Here is a 23,161-nt window from a genome sequence, read left to right on the forward strand (position 1 = left end):
TAAATAAAATGCTTAAGAATTAAGTGCCTCCAATTTTCCAGTAGTAAATAATGAAAAACTTAAAATCCTGGACTTTTGGGACCATAGATTCTTAGTTTCTTGTTTGGATTTCTATGCCTGACCAAAACTTCTTTAAAATGTCTACATTTCCTTCCATTCCACCTGCTGATGTTTTTCAGATAAACTACATTAGACAGATCCACAAATTTAGAGCATGTGAATTTCTATCACCAAATATACTTCACTAACAGCACATACTCTTAGAAAACTAAAAGTTTGATCTTGATTTTACTGATCGAAGGTTTTAATAACATACATGTACTTAACTTTTAAAGATACTGCTTCCAAATTCTAGGACAAATCATCTGTACAAATATTTAATTTAGTAATATCATAAAGATGATTTAACTATATATAATCAGTATGAATACAGCAACAATAAAATAATTAGGAGGGTCTTTATTCAAATACTGGTCCCTTAGGAGATCAAGACAATCTGAACAACTATTAAGCTGCTGTCATCTGACATGGTAGCCAGAGACCAGAAAATCTAGAAATATGCAGGAAACCCCATACAAACAGGCAGTTCCGGGGTCAGACCATCCCTGCAGGCCCAGCCATACTTCTATCACATCATCTGAGATAATGCAGATCAAACAAAAGAAAGTTACAGACTAACATTAATGCACTACATATAACACATCAAACTGTCGTATCTGTCCTTTGTAGACTTGTGAAGCCTACAAAACAATATGAAAAGCCTTTAAAGAAAAAGCAACAGCAGATTCTTTAAGACTAGTCTAAGTCTGAGAGGAAGGGCAAAGAATTAGGAATATAAATATTTGATTTGCACATTCACTATGTGCACGCTAAGTCATTTCAGTTGTGTCCGACTCTGCGACCCCACTTTGTAGCCTGCCAGGCTCCTCTGCCAATGGGATTCTCCAGGCAAGAATACTGAAGTGAGTTGTCATGCCCTCCTCCAGGGGACGTTCCCCACCCAGGGATCGAAACGGTGTCTCTTATGTCTCCTACATTGCAGGCGGGCTCTTTACCACTAGCACCACCTGGGAAGCGCACCTGTAAGCTACTGATATTCAGTTCAGTTCAGTCACTCAGTCCTGTCCAACTCTTTGCAACCCCATGGACTGCAGCACACCTGGCATCACCAACTCCTGGAGCTTGCCCAAACTCATGTCCATCAAGTCAGCAATGCCATCCAACCATCTCATTCTCTGCCATCCCCTTCTCCTCCTGTCTTCAATCTTTCCCAGCATAAGGGTCTTTTCTTTTGATTCAATTTAGGTTTGGGGGGCTATTTGGAAAATAAATTATTAACTAATGTTATTTTAAAATTATTTTCTTAGATTACAAATTCCACATTGTAACATAAAGATTGGAAAAGGTCTTTATTCCAATCGCAAAGAAAGAAAATGCCAAAAAACGTTCAAACTACCACACAATTGTGCTCATTTCACATGACAGCAACTAACCAGTTATGACCAACCTAGACAGCATATTAAAAAGCAGGGATGTTACTTTGCTGACAAAGTCAGCAAAGTCTGTCTAGTCAAACCTATGGTTCTTCCAGTAGTCATGTATGGATACGAGAATTGGACCATAAATAAAGCTGACGCCGAAGAATTGATGCTTTTGAGCTGTGGTGTTGGAGAAGACTCTTGAGAGTTCCTTGGACTGCAAGGAGATCCAACCAGTCCATCCTAAAGGAGATCAGTCCTAGGTATTCATTGGAAGGACTGATATTGAAGCTGAATCTCCAGTATTTTGGCCACCTGATGGGAAGAGCTGATTCATAAAGATCCTGATGCTGGTAAAGATTGAGGCAGGAAGAGAAGGGGGCGAGAGAGGATGAGATGATTGGAAGGCATCATTGACTCAATGGACATGAATATGAGCAAACTCCAGGAGATAGTGAAGGACAGAGAAGCCTGGCGTGCTACAGTCCAAGGGTCAGACACAACCTAGTGACTGAACAACAACATCAAAACTCAAAAGAAACGAACTTTCAAGACTCAGAAAGCAACACACAATTTATGGACAAATAGTAAAACAGAAATAAGAGAACTGGCATGACTGCAGCAAAATTTTAAAAATCAAAAATATGTTGAAAACATAGACTAAAAGAAAAAAAAGTTTTAAAAATATCATTGTGTAAAAGAAGTCTTGGAATGTTTATGACCTACATAAGAAAACAAAAATAATTCTAAAACTAATCACTACATAAAGTAGATCTCTCATGGTAAATGAATATCATTGTGGCAAACACCGAGATGATCAACCTTTTAGCAAAGTAGATTTACAGATTTACACTGTAAATCTTAACTTTCTCTGACCAAAAGATTCTTGCAGTCCCAAGAAACTTTTAGAAAAATAATTAAAATATCCAAAGCATGCCAACTTCTCAAAGGCAGTTTTCATTAACAAACACAGCTAATGTACTATCAAAAACTACCATTCACAATTTCTACCAGAAGAATGGAATCACCAAGTTACAATCTATAAACTCTAGCTATCAACATAAAAACATCTAGCATCCATTCTTGGGGATTAGGAAGAATCACATAATTCATACTGAATCTGCCTAGGAATTTGCTAAATGAAGTCATTCATTTTCCTTTTCTAAAATTATACATAAAATATCACTGGAATACTCATCCAGAACATTTAGTTTCACACTGAAAAATATACCCCCAACTTTCCTTTAAAAAGACAATGTCACCAAATTAAATAAGCTAAAGTGAAAAATCAAAACTGGTATGTTTATCACTTTCATTAAGGGGGGTGTGTGTGTGTGTGTGTGAAGAGAAAAAAAACAGATTTGAGAATACAGCAAAGATTTGGCAACCCTTTGGTGAGTGAAGTGAAAGTCACTCAGTCGTGTCCAACTCTTTGTGGTCCGTGGAATTCTCCAGGCCAGAATACTGGAGTTGGTAGTCTTTCCCTTCTCCAGGGGATCTTCCCAACCCAGCAATCGAACCCAGGTTTCCCACATTGCAGGCGGATTCTTTAAAAGCTGAGCCACCAGGGAAGCCCAAGAACACTGCAATGGGTAGCCTTTCCCTTCTCCAGAGAATCTTCCAGACCCAGGAATCGAACCAGAGTCTCCTGCATTGCAGGCGGATTCTTTACCAACTGAGCTATCAGGTAATAACCCCTTTGGTAAATCGGACAATATGAACTCTAACAGCTTAAAACTGCTCATGCCTCTCACCCTCTAGAATGATTTCTAGCCAAGGCAAAAGCAACAGTATAACAGCACATCAAGAGAGGAATTTCCCAAACTCAAGTGTGTATTAAGAGATATAAAGAACTTAATGCTCACAAATAAATCAGTAATTTATCCCATTTCAATAAATTGGTTTCCTAAGTGATACCCTGAAAACCACAGACAAATATCCCAGGGCCTGAGTCCCCAAATTCATAGAGCAGAGTGTCCTGACACCAAACTAAATAAGGAGGCAGAGTTTAAAGAATTTACTCCAGGTAGAACTTGATGGGCTCCCTGATAGCTTAGATGGTGAAGAATCTGCCGACAATGCAGGAGCTGCTGCTAAATCGCTTCAGTCGTGTCCGACTCTGTGCGACCCCACAGACAGCAGCCCACCAGGCTCCGCCGTCCCTGGGGTTCTCCAGGCAAGAACACTGGAGTGGGTTGCCATTTCCTTCTCCAGTGCATGAAAGTGAAAAGTGAAAGTGAAGTCGCTCAGTCATGTCCGACTCTTCGCGACCCCATGGACTGCAGCCTACCAGGCTCCTCCATCCATAGGATTTTCCAGGCAAGAGTACTGGAGTGGGTTGCCATTGCCTTCTCCACAATGCAGGAGACCTGGGTTCAATTCCTGGGTTGGGAAGATCCCCTGGAGACGGAAAAGGCAACCCACTCCAGTATTCTTGCCTGGGAAAGTACAGGAACACTGGAGCCTGGTGGGCTACAGTCCACAGAGAGCAAAGAGTCAGACACGACTGAGCAACTAACACAACACAGGAGAACTTGATATTGACAACACAGCTCCCCCAGAACTGAGAGGAAGACAAGAAAGTCTGCTGTTTCGAATGGCTTTAGAGCCACAGAGCTCTGATGGGATGAGGTTGATTACTTTTGTCTGAAATATCTCTAAGTTAAACAATACCATAGTAGAATGTTTAATAAGAGACCAGCAGATAAACTAGGAGAGTAATATGAATGCAAATTTAGATTATGGCACGAGAAGGCAATGGCACCCCACTCCAGTACTCCTGCCTGGAGAATCCCATGGATGGAGGAGCCTGGTGGGCTGCAGTCCATGGGGTCGCTACGAGTCAGATACGACTGAGCGACTTCACTTTCACTTTTCACTTTCATGCACTGGAGAAGGAAATGGCAACCCACTCCAGTGTTCTTGCCTGGAGAATCCCAGGGATGGGGGAGCCTGGTGGGCTGCTGTCTATGGGGTCACACAGTCGAACATGACTGAAGTGACTTAGCAGCAGCAGCAGCAGCAGCAGGGGCCTTTTCTTCCCCTAGAATCTCTCTCCTTTACTTGAAAAAAACAAAATTTTTTTAATATAAGGGAAAATTTTCAAGAAACATCTCTCTAAGCATTCACTAATAAAGAGCTAGCAATAAATATATAGCAAGTGCTGATTATTTATCATTTACCTGGTAATGTTAGGGATGGCTATCACATGCACTCTCTTACTCTAAAGTGAAAGTAAAAGGGATTCTCTTGTGGCTCAGCTGGTAAAGAATCCACCTGCAATGTGGGAGACCTGGGTTCGATCCCTGGGTTGGGAAGATCCCCTGGAGAAGGGAAAGGCTACCCACTCCAGTATTCTGGCCTGGAGAATTCCATGGATTGTACAGTTCATGCAGTCACAAAGAGTTGGACATGACTGAGCAACTTTCACTTTCTTATGATTTTGATTAAATGTATACACCTATGTCATTATATTATGCTGAACATGTAATTTACTACATCAAAACTTTTAGGTTTTATTTTGGGTTTCTACAAAAATTCTACAAGTGCTTTCTAGCCAGTCCCTGCTGTCTGATAAGAACTATGCAGATTCAAGATCATTATTATAATTCCCATCTCTCTGCTGAAAATTGTAACTAACCAACTGTTGACTATGTATTCTCCATATATTCTGCAAAACAGCATTAAACTCAAAGAATTTCCTATAAAATGATGCTTTTGTAACATTTTTCCATGTTGGTTACATTAAGAACAGGGAAAATTAAGCTGATTCTTTCCTCACACTCAAATGCCAAGCTTCCAACTCAAACACAGACTTTCTACAAGGAGTTGCCCCATGACAGCTCACTTCACAATTCCCCAAATAAAATGAACTCTCGGTTAACCCCCTTGAGTTACTATTCTCCCCCTGGAGTTCCCAATGCAGATGTAACTGATGTGATTAAACATTAAAAATTAAGGGACTTTCAGGAACCCTGCAAAATACTTGTGAATTTTCTGTAAAGGGGACGAAAGCTTCAGTACTGTGAGGAACCGGTCTTGCCACTCAAGTATGCATCTTTTCAAACCTGAGCGTCAATATAGTCATCTTACAAGTGGCTGCTCAGAGGCTTTCTGGTTTCTCCCATACAATAAAGTATATAGGAAAACTCACCGTCCACAAACTACACATAAATGACAAGGAGATTTCTGAAACTCGTGAGTGAACAACCTATAGCAAAATTACAAGTTACACCAGATAAGAGTAACAACTATATTTTGCTAAGATGGCAGGGTCAACAATCAGTGTATTTCTTGAGATTTTCTCCCAAGAGTTTATTATTATTTTGGTAGGGAGCAACTCTCCTACTTTAAATGAAACCTGAAGTTTGGAGTCTATCCTCTAAATATGTAACTATTTCTAGTCTCAACAGCATTTTAAAGTAACACCAACACCTACTGTTTGCAGGGGCTTCCCCGGTGGCTCAGTGGTAAAGAATCCTCCTGCCAATGCAGGAGACCTGGGTTTGATCCCTGGGTTGGGAAGATCCCCTGAAGAAGGAAATGGCAATCCACTCCAGTATTTTTGCCTGAGAAATCCCACGGACAGAGGAGCCTAGCAGGCTACAGTTCATGGGGTCACAAAAGAGTTGGACACGACTTAGCGACTAAATAACAACAACAAAAACTGTTTGCAGAGTGACGTTTGTGTAATGCTCTACAGTTTAAGTAAAGAGACACAGATGTATAGAACAGTCTTTTGGACTCTGTGGGAGAGGGCGAGGGTGGGATGATTTGGGAGAATGGCATTGAAACATGCATATTATCATATGTGAAAGGGATCGCCAGTCCAGGTTAGATGCATGAGACAGGATGTGCAGGGCTGGTGCACTGGGATGACCTGGAGGGACAGTATGGAGAGGGAGGTGGGAGGGGGGTTCAGGATGGGGAACACGTGTACACCCGTGGCGGATTCATGTCAATGTATGGCAAAACCAATACATTACTGTAAAGTAATTAGCCTCCAATTAAAATAAATTAATAAAAAAAAAGTTCTTATACATATATGAATTTTTATTGTTAAAGGAAAGTATGTTTCCTCAACTTCTCCACAACTCAGTAACTGAAAAACACATTTTCTCAAAATAAATAATTAGTTGTTCTGGTTTTAAGGTAAAGAGGAATTCCTCCCCCTATCTGGGGACTCAATATATGACACAGAGGATGAAGGACCACCTCTTGGTGCAACCAGCTGGAGTAAGCCAGACAGTGCCCCTCAAGTCAGGGTCTGTGCCGAGCTCCACAGTTTTGTCCCACTGCAGATGGGACAGTTCTTGGGGGCATCTGTTGTTGTTCAGTCGCTCAGTTGTGTCTGACTCTTTGTGACCCCATGGACGCCAGCACACCAGGCTTCCCTGTCCTTCACCATCTCCCGGAGTTTACTCAAATCATGTCCACTGAGTTAGTAATGCCATCCAACCATCTAGTCTTCTGTCATCCCCTTCTCCTCCTGCCTTCAATCTTTCCCAGCATAAAGGGTGGTGTCTGAGTTCCAGGTTAAAAGTAAACTTGACCTGTAGGAAATGTTCCTCAAAGATAGTGAAGGAGAAGTCAGTATCCACCCAGTCCCCTCCTGACACAAGTCCTGAGGGTCTTTAGAGAAAGATGGAAACAAGGATTTTCTTAAAAACAGAGCCAGTGAACGCATGAGGGCAGGAGGAGCCCAGGGAAACAGCCTGCTTCCAGGGCTGCCCATCAAGAGGGCAGCTTTGCCCTGGGGTGGGTAACATGGCCCAGAAAGTTTGAGAACTGCCACAAACCAAGTGAGGCCTAACAGTGTAGGAAGGTTAAACTGACAGGTTAAGAGTGAGGAGGCAGGAGAGGAAAGGGCAGCCAGAAAGACTGGGGCCAGGCAAGCCGGCTAAGAATCTGGATGATAAGCAATAAACCTTTGAAACCCTGATGATAGCAGAAAAGAAACGAAAAATGTGACTAACTCTGCAGAGGAAGAATGAACAGAATGTGTTTTCTAACCTAACAGGAGGTAAAAAGAGATGGTGAAGATGAGTTCAACAAAATCTGGAATGTGACTGCAAGAAGAATGAGTGTATTTTAAAGACAGATAAGCCAGGAGTACAGGTAGCATTTAAGTGGAAGGTGGCGAGTTCCATTTTACAGACTCTGAGAAGAGAGGCCAGACATCCACGGAAAACCACCATCAAACGGGAAAAAAAGTCCCAGCACAGACTGTCTTCAAGGAGGGGGACTGAGATTTAGAAGTCTTCAGCCACAAGGGGGTGCCTAGGGACAGAGGAAAGCATGTTAGTCGCTAAGTCGTGTTGCCCTCCAGGCTCCTCTGTCCATAGAATTCTCCAGGCAGGAATACTGGAGTGGGTAGCCATTCCCTTCTCCAGGGGATCTTCCTGACCCAGGGATTGAACCTGGGTCTCCTGCATTGCAGGCAGATTCTTTACCTTCTGAGCCACCAGGGGAAGACCCAGAGACAGAGGAAATCCCAAGGGAAAAAATACCCAGCAAGAGTGTAGAAAACAAAGGACTGGGCTTTGTGAAAGGCATGGAAGAAAGTAGGAAAAAAGTTTCCCCTTTCACCATGTTCAGTAGAGGGAGGATGGGATAAGCAAAAAAAACTTTAGGACTCAGAAATAACCTGGAAGGATTTCTCTTCCAAGAAACCCTTGTGCCACATTAGCGTTCAATGGACTTTCCTGGTGGTTCAGTGGTAAAGAATCCGCCTGCCAATGCAGGAGATGTGGGCTGGATCCCTGGGTGGGGAATACTCCCTGGACAAGGAAATGGCAACCCACTCCAGGGTTCTTGCCTGGGAAATGCCATGGACAGAGGGGCCTGGCGGGCTACAGTGCACAGGTTGCAGAAGAGTCGGAAGTGACTTAGAGATTAAAGAACAACAACATCCCTCAAAAAAAAAATACCTATTAAAAAAAAAAATTTAAGCAAAATGCTAGTATTGCTTTTGAAAAACCTAAAGAATCTCAAATTGCTTGCTCACATATTCATCTGTTCATCTTAAAATATCAAATAAAAGATAGAGGTAATCACTGTACTCACTTTCAAATACAAAGAAGAGAGAGAGGATAACTGTCCTACCCCTCCCACTGCCAGAAATAATGCCGTCCCTGAACATACCTGGGATATAGTTCATTCTGTATATCAAGGCAGCACTCTGTTATCAGAGAATTGCACTAACACAATATTCATCTCCCAAAACAAGGGAACTGAGCTGCTCAACAACCTCTAACAAGAGGTAACAGAGCTTCACACATCTGTCCTAAGACTCCTTCCTTTTTAAAATTCCTTCTTTTAGGTATACTTTAATATTAGGCCTTTCAGGATGATGGCAAAGTCCCGAAAATAAGTCTCATGGAATGGGAAACATTTAGGATCTAGTTTTCATACTGATCCTCCAATGTATGTTTAATTTACGTGGTCTTAAAAGGCCTTATGAAATGGGCAGCATTCATACTTGTATATAATAAGGGCTGATGAATCTCACAACTCTTTTCAAATTTTGATGGCATCATTTAAATTACTTGAAAATGCCAGAAAATTTTCCTACCAGAATTTAATGTAGTCTTAGTGGAACTACATACAAGCACATGTAAAATCTGTAGGTGTTACCAATTTCCAGACAGGCTGCCCATTGTAATCAAACTAACAGTTGCATTTTGCTTTCCATATTTCAGGCAAGCTATGCCAAGAAATAATTTAGCTCTTTCAAAGCAAAGCCTATCATATGATTTATTGCAAGAGGTACAAAATATTCTTTTCACCGAAATGGCTGGCAAATATATAAGTATTCAGTTGCATGTTCCAAAGGACTAATAAATGAAAACAGAGTAGATGACATGAACCAAGAATCTAAGAAAAAATATTATACTGTACTGAGAAAAATATTATAAGCATATTTCACTCCAAATGAACCAGATTTATTACATACAATAACTCTAATTCATGCTTCAGGGAAGTGGAGGTAGGGAAAGAAAGGCATTCTCTTTAAGTAAGAATAGTTAAATGACATAAGCATTCATTCCAGTGAATGAATGTGATTCTGTACATTCAGATATTCTGTCATTCAGAAAACAACTCCATTACCAAATGTTGTTTAAGAGCACCTCTCTTTTTTTGTTTTATCAGTGAGTTCTAACATTATTATTATTACTATTACAACTTATTAAAGATTACTTATGCCACGATAAAAATTCAATCTATACTATCTATTCTTTTAAAGAATTCAAATAAAGACTTGACAACTTACATTTTTCCCCCCAGGGGAAGGTGCAGGTTTGTCACAAATATCAATAACCTATCTTTAAGTTATAAAGTAATAAAGTTAGCTAAACACTGCAAAAGTAAATTTTATTTCTTCAGGACAAATTTTTCACTTTCAGTTCATAACCCTGAATTTTTTTTTTCTTTTTTTTTTTTAAAAAAAGGAAATTTTAGAAAACATTAGTTAGGCTGCTTCCTGCAGTATTCAAGGGGCTGCTCCACTAAGTTCCATTTTCTAGAAGACCGCTCTTTTTGTGCTATTCAGTATAATAGACCACAAGCTTAAATTATTCACCATTTTTCAAGTCTATGAAAATTTTTAGTTCGTAATCATTTAATCTACATACTGGGAATGCTGATCCTATATCAGGAAAACTCCTTAGTTTCCATGTTACCTCAAGTTCCTTTATCTCTTGCCATGAAAGGGGCACCAAAGCAAAACTGCTGAAAGTGACCATTCAACAAAGTCATAAAATCGGGAGTGCCCTAGTGGTACAATGGTTAAGACTGCATTGCCAATGTAGGAGGCACGGGTTCAATCCCTCATGGAAGAACAAAGAGCCTATGTGCCATGCAGCATGGCCAAAAGATTTAAAAAAAAAAAAAAAAAAAAATCAAATGGACAAAGTCATAAAACCAAACTCAGGAAAAGAACTTCCACCTGTAACAAGCCTATTCCCTGGCATCAAGGGGAACTTCACATAAACCAGCGGCATATATTCTTAATAGATCTTTGACTAAAGAGATTCCATAAACCGCTTCTATGATTCAACCATCCAGTGAGATGGGCCTTCCTTTAAAGCAGTGGCTAAAAACTGGAGTATTCACCCTAAAGGGTCATTTTGCCCTAAAGGGACATCTTGCAATGTCTGGAGGGTTTATGGATTGTCACAACTTGGGGGGGGGAGGGGCGGCCACTGGCATCTGGTGGGCAAAGGTCAGGGATGCTGCCAAATATCCTACAGGGTACAAGACAGCTCCCACGACAAAGAATGATCCAGCCCCACAACCATGGTGAGGATAAGAAACCTTGTTTCAATGGGATCTAAGTACTACTTTCAGTCACCCTATGAAGATGATATTATTGGCTATAAGTAAAAGCATCTAATTTCAAAGGGAGAGGGCCAGAACAGTATCCCAGACCTCTAAGCAAAGGCTCAGAGGAGCGAAGGCAAAGCTGATGATCTCTAGGCAAACTGCACAGCCCTGGACAGATGTCAGCAGGATCTGCAGTCACCACTGTCGGGTAACGTCCCCATCACCTGGAAACTCCCTGGATCTACATGTTGCCACACAAGCTTGACAATTTCCCCCCACTGTCCACCTACTCCCTCTTTGCTCCCCACTACGGAGTTTTCTAAGGCAGCCCACGGGCTTTTTTTTTCTTCTGCGCGAGGATTAAAAATAGCATGAAAAGCAAGTCAGAAGACATGAAAATAGTAAATAACCTAAGGTGCTTTCCATCCCGGAAAGTCTATGATTTAACAGGACTTAAAAGGTTTGTAAATCAGATCTGGAACTTGAAAAGAGATGGGCAGCTTAAAGAAACAGTCCCATGAATAAACAAACATCTAAGGTAAAATAATCATCAAAAGAATATTCATGCAGATATATGTCTGTAACTGCACAGACCCAGATGAGGGAGAATAAAACGGAGCTGAAATGGAGCGCTATTTCTTCAAACTGCACTGGCAGGAAAAATGAGTCTTTAGAGGCTAAAAAACAGAATTTACATTTTTCACATATCTTAAAAAATGACAGGGCTTGAAAATCCATAATAGAAAAAACTTTTAAATAAATCTTAACGAAAAGAAAATCTCAAGCTGTTGAAACCTTACTGATCAATACGGAATTGATAAATAAATTATGGCCCACCCTATACAATGTGGCCATTAAAAATCGCATTGAAGATTTAGTGGCAAGGATATATGCTCACAATATCATAAAGGAAGAGAGATTACAAACAATATATAGCATATGATATCTATCCTGTACACAGTGCAAACATACAGAAGTGAATAAATATAAACAAGGAAAGAAAATATACACACGCACACCAAGAGACAGAAAGGAGGAGGTCTGCCAAAATGTTCACAGTGGTTATCTGAGTGGGAAGGGAATGGTCTATTTCTATTCCTTCTTTGTGTTTTTCTCCATTTTCAAACTCTCCTAGAATGAGAATCTTTTGTTCCACTTTGTACTTACAAAACTAACACGTTATTACAGATTTACGCCCAGTTGTTTCAGGAACTGTGCACAAAATGAGAAAAAACAAATGTGAACCTGCCGACTTTTCAATGAAAAAAAAAAAACATCTCCAGAATCAACAAAAATGAACCTCTACTGAGCGCTTTGATTATGCACTTGGTGATTTTCTAAGCACTTCAAATATATTAACTTATTAAAACCAAACCAAAAAAGATGTGTAAAAAAAGCCCTGGAATACTAGAAGCTGTGAACAAACGTCAGTCCCACTATGAATTTCAATCTCAGTTTCCAATGCTTGCAATGAGGGAGCTGGACTATCTTTAAAGATCCTCTCAAGGCTATACTGAGATTCTATGTGTGAACAATGTGGGCAAACGAGTGTTTGTAAGGAAGCCTACAGGAGAATGAAGGGGAAGCTGCATGCCACCTCAAAAACAAGACCCTACTAAAAAGGAACATACAATATGTCTCTCAGTTCCTCCTCCTTAATGTGCTCCTTACAGCACATTTCATAACATGTTTTAAAAAAAGGTTTAAAGGCCTACATTTCCCCAACATACTTGAACGCAACTGATCAAATCGAGACGAAGTCTGGCATCTTACGAGAACCACTGAAAAGGTCTGTTTGTTGTTAAAAGACTGTGACTGCTTTTAACAATAAACCTGTAGTAAACAAAAACTTTAATATTTTAATCGCCTTCTGGGTAGGGCCATTTTGGTGTCTGATCAGAGGGATTTAAAAGACTTAACTGGGATTCACCAAAACGCGTTCTGAAATAAAACCAAAACCCCAACAACAACGCTCAATGGAAGATGAGGGGCCAGCATGCGTGTCCTCTCTCTGGGGAAATTACAGCTGCGTAGTGGAGGTACTGTGGACTCCCCGGGTCAACGTGGAATTGTTTCCGAAGCTCGTGTCTGGACACACGGTGGACAGGGGTTTACGCGTGGGTCGGGAGCCACCACGGAGGTGAGGGGAAAGACGCTGACCTGCTTGGTCTACTTTGTGTCTTTCTTGCTACCATCAAATATAGGTTCGTGGGCATCTTTAGTAACAAAATGCCTAAGAGATAAATGCTCTGTCTGTTAAACACAAAACACCGGTGGGTCTGTGATGGGATTATCGAGGGAGAACGTTTCCGAGCTTAAACTACACTTTGTGGATTTAGGAAACACAAAGACGCGAAACACTGAACAAATTCAGAATCCAAGTGTGAGAGACACGTTCTGTTAGAACACAAAAAAAGAAGAGCAAGACCACTTGAAATTGGAACGGCCCTGGGACCGGTGGCCACCCTCGTGGACCCGGGACCGGGATCCCGCTGGAGTCGCAGCCGCCCGCCCGGCGCCGCCGCCCGGCAGCCCACCCGCGTACTCCCCGCGGGGCGCGCGGCTAACCAACGGCGACAAAGCGGACCCCACAACTTCCCCGCGCCGGGGCCCAAGGCCGGGCCCGGGTGCTCGGCGCGGGAGGGACGGACTCCGGCCGCCCGCGGGCCGCGCCTCGTTGCGGGGGGCCCCGCGAGCGCGGGACACTGAGACCTCGAAGGGGGCGCGCCGCCGGCCCGCCCGGCCCTGCGCGCCCGGGTCCCCGGCGTGTCGCTCCCGCCGCCGCCGCCGCCTCGCTCCTCGCGGACAGAGACTGGAGTCCCGGCGCGGAACCCGCCGCCGTCCCGGAAGCCACCCGCCCTGGCTGCTTCTTACCTGGCTGCGCCCGCCGCGCCCCGCGCCTCAGAGCGCGGAGAGCCGCCGCCCGAACCGCCGCCACCGCTCCGCCCGCCCCGGCGCCCGCGGCCGCGCCACCGCCATCTTGGCTCCGGTCGGAAGTGACGTCGGGCGGCGCCGGCCGCGCGACCTCCGGGACCCGCGCCGCCCGCGCCGTCGCCGAGGGCCGCGACCCCCGACTGCGCAGACCCCCGACGCGCCTCCACGGGAGGACCACGACCCCGGCCTCAGACGCCCGGGGGGCCCCGACCCGGGCCGCCCTGGCTCCGAGGTGTGTTCGCCCGGGAGCCCCGACTTCGGTTCGCGGTGGCACGACCACCGGGACTGCACACGTCCCGACACACGGCCGTCCTCACAGGGACCCCGAGGACCCCGGCGGCCAGGCCCGGGCTTGCCACCACCACTCTGCCTGCACCAAAGGCTTAGGATTCTGCGCAATCGAAAGTTACTACGAGGACCTGGAGGGAAAAAGAAAATGGCTTTATCACTAAGTCCCTGTCAAATGAGGAAACATAGACCCCTTTCTTCACTCCTCTCTAAAGGAGCAGTCTAGCCTACCCCGAAAAGATCCAGCTCCAAGGGGAAGATGCAGCTGGGTTTCTTTGTTCTTCGTTGCTGCTGCTGCTAAGTCGCTTCAGTCGTGTCCGACTCTGTGCGACCCCATAGACGGCCTCTTACCAGGCTCCCCTGTCCCTGGGATTCTCCAGGCAAGAATACTGGAGTGGGTTGCCATTTCCTTCTCCAATGCATGAAAGTGAAAAGTGAAAGTGAAGTCGCTCAGTCGTGTCGGACTCTGTGCGACCCCATAGACGGCCTCTTACCAGGCTCCCCTGTCCCTAGGATTCTCCAGGCAAGAGGACTGGTGTGGGGTGCCATTGCCTTCTCTACAAAAGAGTATTTCTTGTCTGCTGGCCATGTGGCTAGCAGTGTGCTACGTGCTGGGAGTAATGCACAGAACATGACATTGGCCTTGTCCTGTGGAACTTAACTGTTTACATATGAGGAAGTAGACAGCCTGGATGATGATGAGTGAATGCTCTCATGGAGATGAGCCTCGTTGAGTCGGAGGTCTCTATTATAGACTTCCGAGGAGCGATGTCTAGCAGGAAGTTGTCGGCAAGGAGTCCGAAGTGGGGGGGAAAGCTGCAGGCTGAAGATGAGATAGAAAGTTGGGTTCTATCCCATATGGATGGTATGTAAGGCCATGACGACTTGGAAGATAAAGCCCTGAGAATGGAATCAGGAAGAATCTAAATGAAATGGGCGGCATAAGGCGCCTGTGGAAAGGACCCACCCTAAGGAGGAGACACAGTAAATTAGATGCAATTGGTCTCTCTTTTGAAACTTCTGAAGGAGCCTACAAATCTGTTTATGTAACTAGGGTTTAATGTTAAGAAAACATGATGAGTCAACATGCATTATCATCTTATTGTGAAGGGATGATGCTAACGACTTAGTCCACTATAGTGAACAAATGAAGATAATAACCTCATCAGAGAAATAAGTGAGGGAGACTCCACCACCCATATTCCACCATAATCAAAACACCAGTATCCAAATAAACTTGAAAAAAAATAAAAGCTATGTGCCATCTGGCATTCAAAAGAATGCAAAAGAAAATAAAGGAACATATAAGTTATAAGTGACACAGTGAGCCAGAAGGTGTACTAGAAAGCAACATGCCAAGAGATGGTGGAACATGGAAAAGAGTGGTTGTCCTCCTTGCCATTCATTTAAATGGGTGTTTTAGTTTCCTGTTGCTCTTGCAGCAAATTACTGCAAACTGGGTGGCTTAAAACACCAGAAATACATTCTCTCACAGTTCTAGAGGCCAAAAGTCTAAAATCAGTATCACTGAGCCAAAACCAAGATATCAACAAGACCACTCTCCCTCTAGAGGCCCTAGGGGAGAATCTTTCCTCTTTCTGCTCTGGCAACGGCCAGCATTCCTAGGCTTGTGGCTACATCAGTTTTCAAGACCAGCATCTTGAACACAGTGCTCCATCCTCTCTTCACCTCCTCTGTGTGCAGTTGAATTTCATTCTGCCCTCCTCTTCTAAGGATACATGTATTTACATTTGGGACCCACCCAAGTAATCCAATATAATCTCATCTCAAAATCTCATTTAATCACAAAATCCTCTTTCCATAGTGGACTAGGACATGAAAATATCTTTGTTGTTGTTTTTGAGTCAGTAAGCCCACCGGACTCCTCTGTCCATGGGATTTCCCAGGCATTCCCAAGAATACTGGAGTGCGTTCACATTTCCTTCTCCAGGGGATCTTCTCCACCCAGGGATCCAACCCAAGTCTCCTGCATAGGCAGGTGGATTCTTAACACTGAGCCACCTGAGAAGCTTGAACTTGTATTCTGGGGACATTATTTAGCCTGCTACATTGAGCCTATCTTTAGCACTCCTAAATTCCACCTCTTCTTCAGCCATTGTGTATTTTCTATCTGCATATGTCTCTTGAATATTTTGTATTTTTCAATTTGTACTACATCTCAGGAAAAATAATAAATATTTCCTCAATTTAATCAAAAAATATATGAACTATTGATAATACAGTGTGATTTCATGAGTGTTCATTATCTGTCTGATATGCTAAATATCACTGTTTTGCCTCTTTGAAAAGGTTTTAAAAAGCAAAAATATTGCTAAAGAAAGAAGGAAGGATTTTGAGACATTTCATCACATCTCATGAGCCATTTCTGTATCAAGGGATGGAAATGTAAAATGCAGACTTTGGATCTACAACAAGAATGAAACTCAATTCTACACAGATACATCTAGCACAGGTCCTGGCCGGTTTTGTACCTTGGCATGCAGAACCATTATAGAGGACAATCGTCATTTGTCATCCCAATACCTAGAACTGTGTGTAGCACATAACAAATGCTGCCGCTGCTGCTAAGTCACTTCAGTCGTGTCCGACTCTGTGCGACCCCATAGACGTTAGCCCACCAGGCTCCCCCATCCCTGGGATTCTCCAGGCAAGAACACTGGAGTGGGTTGCCATTTCCTTCTCCAGTGCATTAAAGTGAAAAAGTAAGAGTGAAGTCGCTCAGTTGTGTCCGACTCTTTGCGACCCCATGGACTGCAGCCCACCAGGCTCCTCCATCCATGGGATTCTCCAGGCAAGAGTACTGGAGTGGGGCGCCATTGCCTTCTCCGAGAAGAAATGCTAGACAGAGCCTTTTAATGGGAAAAAAAAGTCTTCTCCCTGCTTCTTCTGACGTGGCTGGATTTCAGCAAATATGTGTGGACCAAAGACATTGTGCTTTGGAAAGACAGCATATGGTTACAATAGGAACCACAGAGCTCCTGCTAAGCATCCAGCCAGGAGAGCTACAGCAGTGCTTCTAAAAAGATGAAAGACTTTACTGCCAAGATTAAAGAACTTACAGCACATTGCCAATGGGAAAGTCAGTGGACTTCAGATTACCTGGATTATAACAATGGTAAGTCTCCACTGGCTTCCATTCTGGGTATTTTACATGGACTCTCTCATTCATCCTCATAGCAACCATATGTGATTAGCACTGTCCTCACTTTACAGATGAGGAAATGGAGGCCAGGAAAGCTTAGAAACAACTAGGTTTGCGGGGAGAGGGGTGATTGGTGTGTTTGTTTTTAAATATTATTTTTGGCTGCATCAGGTCTTAATTGCAACATGTGAGATCTTCTTGCAGCCTGTGTAGTTGTGGCACGTGACCTAGTTGCCCCAAGGTATGTGGGATCTTAGTTCCCTGACTAAGGGATAGAACCCACATCCCCAGCATTAGGAGCATTCTTAACCACTGGACCACCAGGGAAGTCCTCAGAACCAGGTTTTGAACCTAGACAGCTTAACTCCCTACTAAGCTGTCTAACAAATTAACCTACTCCCCTCAACTAAAAGAAACTTGAGAACTGCTCTAGGCAACTCTGTCACTACATGCTCTCAACTGTTTATTCCCAAGATAGTTGGGGTAGTAATTGGGAAGTATTTTTTTTAAATACCTGCATAAAGTGAAAAGTGAAAGTTGCTCAATCGTGTCCAACTCTTTGTGACCCCATGGACTATACAGTCCATGAAATTCTCCAAGCCAGAATACTGGAGTGGGTAGCCTTTCCCTTCTCCAGGGGATCTTCCCAACCCAGGGATCAAACCCAGGTCTCCCACATTACGGGCAGGTTCTTTACCAGCTGAGCCACCTGCATAAAGAGACCATTCTAAATACTCTCCCTGGACTATCAGGGAAGAACATGAGGAGAAAAAGGATGAAGTGTCTAAGGGCAACGACATCAAATGAACTCATGTTTTAGTCAAATAAAACATCACTTACTTTTTTTTTTTTTTTAGAAATACTGAGCCCCCTTTCCTCTTGACTGCAAGTTGTGTTGAATGAGATCCAGAGTCTCTTCTCCCAGTTTCTCCACCTCACCCTCCCTGCTCACCATCTCTCTGCCAAGTCACTTACCCAAACAAGGAATGACGTCTGAGCAAGCGCACCAGCAGCCAGATTTGAAACTTGGATTCTGGGTTCAGATTAAAGATAAACGAATGAAGTTCAAAGATAGAAACTCTAGGGACTAAAGAGACAAGTTATTGCATGATGGACACTTTTGGCTGCATGTTTTCAGTGAAAAGATTTGTGCAGCCTCCACAAGTATAGAGGAATCTTAACAGTGGTGAGATGTAATGGTAAGAAGGGGAAAGGCGGGAACCTTTGTTGAGGGTTAATTTGTGCGTGAAATTGATACTATGTTCTTGTAATCCTCAGGACAGCAGCAGCAGTAGCTGCTGTTTTTCAGGTGAAGACACTAAAGCACAGGCTGTGGGGGGCACAGTGGTGGAGAGGCAGAATTCAAGGACTTGTCCAGGGTCAAAGTCCACAATTGCTCTGCTGGCCAGACCGCTTCCCAGGCATCAAGGTGCTCTTAGCAATACACTTTCTAGGCACTAGGAAGAGCACAGAGGTACACCAACCTCCACACCAAGAACTTAGGGTCTAGTGGAGCAGACTGGACTTGCTTACAAAAGTGCAGCAGGGCACAGTGTAAGTCTAGAACAGACCAGATTGGGCACATTCAAGGTGGTATGGCCATAGACTAAGACAAGAATAGCATCCTGTTGCTCCGTATGTGTTCCATGAAGGTTTGCACCCCACACCTTTTTTTATTTTTCAATATTACTTTACTGAATGGGAGAAAATATATCTGATAAAGGGTTAATATCCAAAATATATAAAGAACTCATACAACTCAATAGCAAAAAAAAAAAACCACCAAAAAACCATCTGATTTAAAAAATGGGCAGAGGATCTGAATAGACACTTTTCCAAAGACATACCAATGGACAACAGGCACATGAAAAGGTGCTCAATGTCATTAATCATAAGGAAAATGAAAATCAAAACCACAATGAGACATCACCTCATACCTATGGTGGCTACTATCAAAAAGACAAGAAATAGCAAATGTTGGCAAGGATGTGAAGAAAAGGAAACTCGTACACTATTGGTGTTAATGTAAATTGATACAACTGCTATGGGAAGCCACATGGAGTTTTCTCAAAAAATTAAAAACAGAACTACCATATGATCCAGCAATTCCACTTCTGGATTTTTATCTGAAAACACTAACTCAAGAAGATATATGTACCCCCATATTCATTGCAGCATTGTTTATTGTTTATAATAGCCAAGATACAAAAGCAACCCAAGTGCCCATAAATAGATGAATGGATAAAGAAATGCAATAGACACACACAAACAAAATGGAATACTACTCAGCCATAAAAAATGAAATCTTATCATTTTTGACAGTATGGATGGGCCTCAAGGGCATTAAGTGAAGTAAGAGAAAGATAAATATCATACTATCTCATTTATATGTGGAATCTTAAAAAATAAAACAGCAACAACATCAAATAAAACTAAAAGTTTATAGATACAGAGAACAGAGGTGGGAGTGAGGGGCGGGCAAAATGGATGAAGGTCGTTCAAAGGTACAAGCTTCCAGTCATCAAATAAGTCCTGGGCGTGAAACGTACAGCATGGCAACTATAGTTAATAGTACTGTATTGCATATTTGAAAGTTGCTAAGAAAAAATCTTGTAAGTTCTCACCACAAGAAAAAAAAAATTTCTGTATGTGTGATGACAGATGTTAACTAGACTTATTATAGTGGTTTTGTAATATAACTAATATTAAACGCTTTTTATTTTATTTATTTATTTTTGGCTGCACCCTGCAGCTTGTGAGATCTTAGTTCCCCAACCAGGGATTGATCCTGCAACCCCTGCATTGGAAGCATGGAATCTTAACCAGTGGACCCCTAGGGAAGTCCCTCAAATCACTTTTTTTTTAAAGGGAGGAATGTTGGGGAGGAGCTGCACAAAAGTGAATGAATTATTATTTTGTACAGTTGTGGTTTGTCTAGTAACCTTTTCTGGATTGGAACAGCAGCAAAGAATTATATAGAAAGAAGAGAAAGAAAATCAACTACAACATGCTAACATTTCTAAAAATTCATGACCCCTAAAATAAATGTAATCCATCCTCTAAAAAGATTCAGAGTACTGTATCTAGATTTTTCATCACATCTCTTATACCACATTTTTAGAACCAAACACATTAATAAATCTGTTAAAAAGTACTGAATTTCCCACACAGAAGTCCCTAAGTAGCATCATTCACTCCTGTTTCAGAACCACTTGTGTAACAAGCTCAAAGCCAGTGTAGTTTTGTTCTAGAGAATACAAAGGGAAGTTTATTAAAGACTGCATCTTCCTTGAAGGCAGAATTAATTCACTGATACACCACCATGAGAGCATGAATAAAACATATAGGTTGGCAACAAAGACATAAAGTGAAAATATTTTTCAGCAGGAAATAGCAAGCAGCATGAGAAGGAATAGAAAATAAATCAGGTAGAGAAATATGCAGATAGCCCTGAGGAGGTAAAGCCTTGACTTGCATTTGTTTCTGCAGATTGGAAGCTCTTGTGTGTCCCTTCCCGGGGTGTCCACAGACAGGACAGCCCGTCCTACCTACCCAGACAGAGCTCATTCATCATCAACATGAACCATGTGTCACACTAATTTCCCACTTCTCACCACCCACACCTACATCCTGGAAACTCTTTGCTCTGTTTTCCTTCACCTTGATTTTCATCTAGAATTCACTCATCACCTCTTCTCTCTTCAGCATTTTGATGAAATCCCCACATAGGAGTTATGTTAGATTCCTCGGGCTGCCTTAACAGAGTATCACAAAACAGGATGGCTTAAGACAATAGAAATGTATTCTCTCATATTTCTGGAGGCTACTGCTAAATCATGTCTGACTCTTTGAGACCCCATGGACTGCAGTGTGCCAGGCTTGCCTGTCCTTCTCTATCCATGCCTCGCCTAGATTCTGGTGGTTTCCTTGTCATTCCCTGGCTGGGAGGATACATCTTTCCAAATCTCTCATCTTCACATGGTCACGTTCCCTCTGTCTCTCTGTGTCTTCATATGGCCTTCTAGTGAGAATTCTAGTCATTGGGTTTAGACCCACCCTAGTCCAATAACATCACTGACTTGATGGACATGAGTCTGAGCAAACTCTGGGAGATGGTGAAGGACAGGGAAGCCTGGTGTGCTATTGGCCGCAAGGTGGCAGAGAGTCGGACACAGCTTAGAAACTGAGCAACAAGAAGTCTAATATGGCTTCATCTTAACAAATTACATCTGTAAACCCAGTATTTACAAATAAGATCACATGGATCTGAGTGTAAATAAATTTTGGGGAGGGGGGACACTATTAAACCCAGTGTAGGAGTAGAGCCCATATTGATGGTTTCATCTTTATATGAATCCACACAATCACTGTCAGCAATTAATCAAATGCTAGTGGTGTGAGTGGATGAGTGTATTTTAAGTCCTAAACATATTCTACACCCCATAGAGTGAAAACAAGGTTGCACAAGCCTACATTATCTGCACAGTGGTAGACACTTGTTCCCTCAATAAATAATATAGATTGATAAAAACCTGTTCACGGTCTTGTAATTTAAACGTGAACTGTGAAATAAAAGCACATTAGCCCTGTTCAGTTCAGTCGCTCAGTCATGTCCAACTCTTTGCAACCCCACGGACTGCAGCACGCCAGACTTCCCTGTCCTTCCCTGACAGGGAAGTTGGAGTTGAGGAAACTCCAACTTCCGGAGTTTACTCAAACTCATGTCCATTGAGTTGGTGATGCCATCCAACCATCTCATCCTCTGTCATCCTCTTCTCCTCCTGCCTTCAATCTTTCCCAGCATCAGGGTCTTTTCCAATGAGTCAGTATTGGAGTTTCAGCTTCAGCATCAGTCCTTCCAATGAATATTCAGTACTGATTTCCTTTAGGATGAACTGGTTGGATCTCCTTGCAGTCCAAGGGACTCTCAAGAGTCTTCTCCAATACCACAGTTCAAAAGCATCAGTTCTTCAGCGCTCAGCTTTCTTTATAGTCCAACTTTCACATCCATACATGACCACTGGAAAAACCATAGCCTTGACTAGATGGACCTTTGTTGGCAAAGTAATGTCTCTGCTTTTTAATATGCTGTCTAGATTGGTCATAACTTTTCTTCCAAGGAGCAAGCATCTTTTAATTTCATGACTTCAGTCACCATCTGCAGTAATTTTGGACCCCAAGAAAATAAAGTCTGACACTGTTTCCATTGTTTCCCCATCTATTTACCATGAAGTGATGGTACCAGATGCCATGATCTTAGTTTTCTGAAAAGTGAAAGTGAAGTCACTCAGTCATGTTCGACTGTTTGTGACCCCATGGACTGTAGCCTACCAGGTTCCTCTGTCCATGGGATTTTCCAGGCAAGAATACTGGAGTGGGTTGCCACTGAAGGTTGAGTTTTAAGCCAACTTTTTCACTCTCCTCTTTCACTTTCATCAAGAGGCTCTTTAGTTCTTCACTTTCTGCCATAAGGGGGGTGTCATCTGCATATCTGAGATTATTGATATTTCTCCTGGCAATCTTGATTCCAGTTTGTGCTTCATCCATCCTGGCATTTTGCATGATGTACTCTGCATATAAGTTAAATAGCAAGGTGACAATATACATCCTTGACGTACTCCTTTCTCGATTTGGAACCAGTCTGTTGTTCCATTTCCAGTTTTAACAGTTGCTTCTTCACCTGCATACAGATTTCTCAAGAGGCAGGTAAGGTGGTCTGATATTCCCATCTCTTTAAGAATTTTCCACAGTTTGTTGTGATCCAACAGTCAAAGGCTTTGGCATAATCAATAAAGCAGAAGTAGATGTTTTACTGGAACGCCCTTGCTTTTTCGATGATCCAGTGGACATTGCCAACTTGATCTCTGGTTCCTCTGCCTTTTCTAAATCCAGCTTGAACATCTGGAAGTTCACAGTTCACCTACTGTTGAAGTCTGGCTTGGAGAATTTTGAGCATTACTTTGCTAGTGTGTGA

The 23,161-nt window shown here is 42.7% G+C and overlaps 1 protein-coding gene across 11 annotated transcripts in view; it reads right to left on the bottom strand.

Annotated features, from left to right (window-relative positions):
* PRDM2 (PR/SET domain 2) overlaps window positions 1-16,242 on the bottom strand; it is a 135,667-nt gene extending 119,425 nt beyond the window's left edge. For 5 of the 11 annotated variants that reach the window (XR_008714979.1, XR_008714978.1, XM_055582642.1 and 2 more), the window contains exon 1: window positions 13,677-13,803. The gene's annotated coding sequence lies outside the window, so the exon portion shown is untranslated. The other 6 variants (XM_055582643.1, XM_055582633.1, XM_055582640.1 and 3 more) reach the window with 4 other exon arrangements.
* Window positions 16,243-23,161: the final 6,919 nt, after the last annotated feature.

This window comes from Bubalus kerabau, chromosome 5 (assembly GCF_029407905.1).
Source record: "Bubalus kerabau isolate K-KA32 ecotype Philippines breed swamp buffalo chromosome 5, PCC_UOA_SB_1v2, whole genome shotgun sequence".
Lineage (NCBI taxonomy): Eukaryota > Metazoa > Chordata > Mammalia > Artiodactyla > Bovidae > Bubalus > Bubalus kerabau.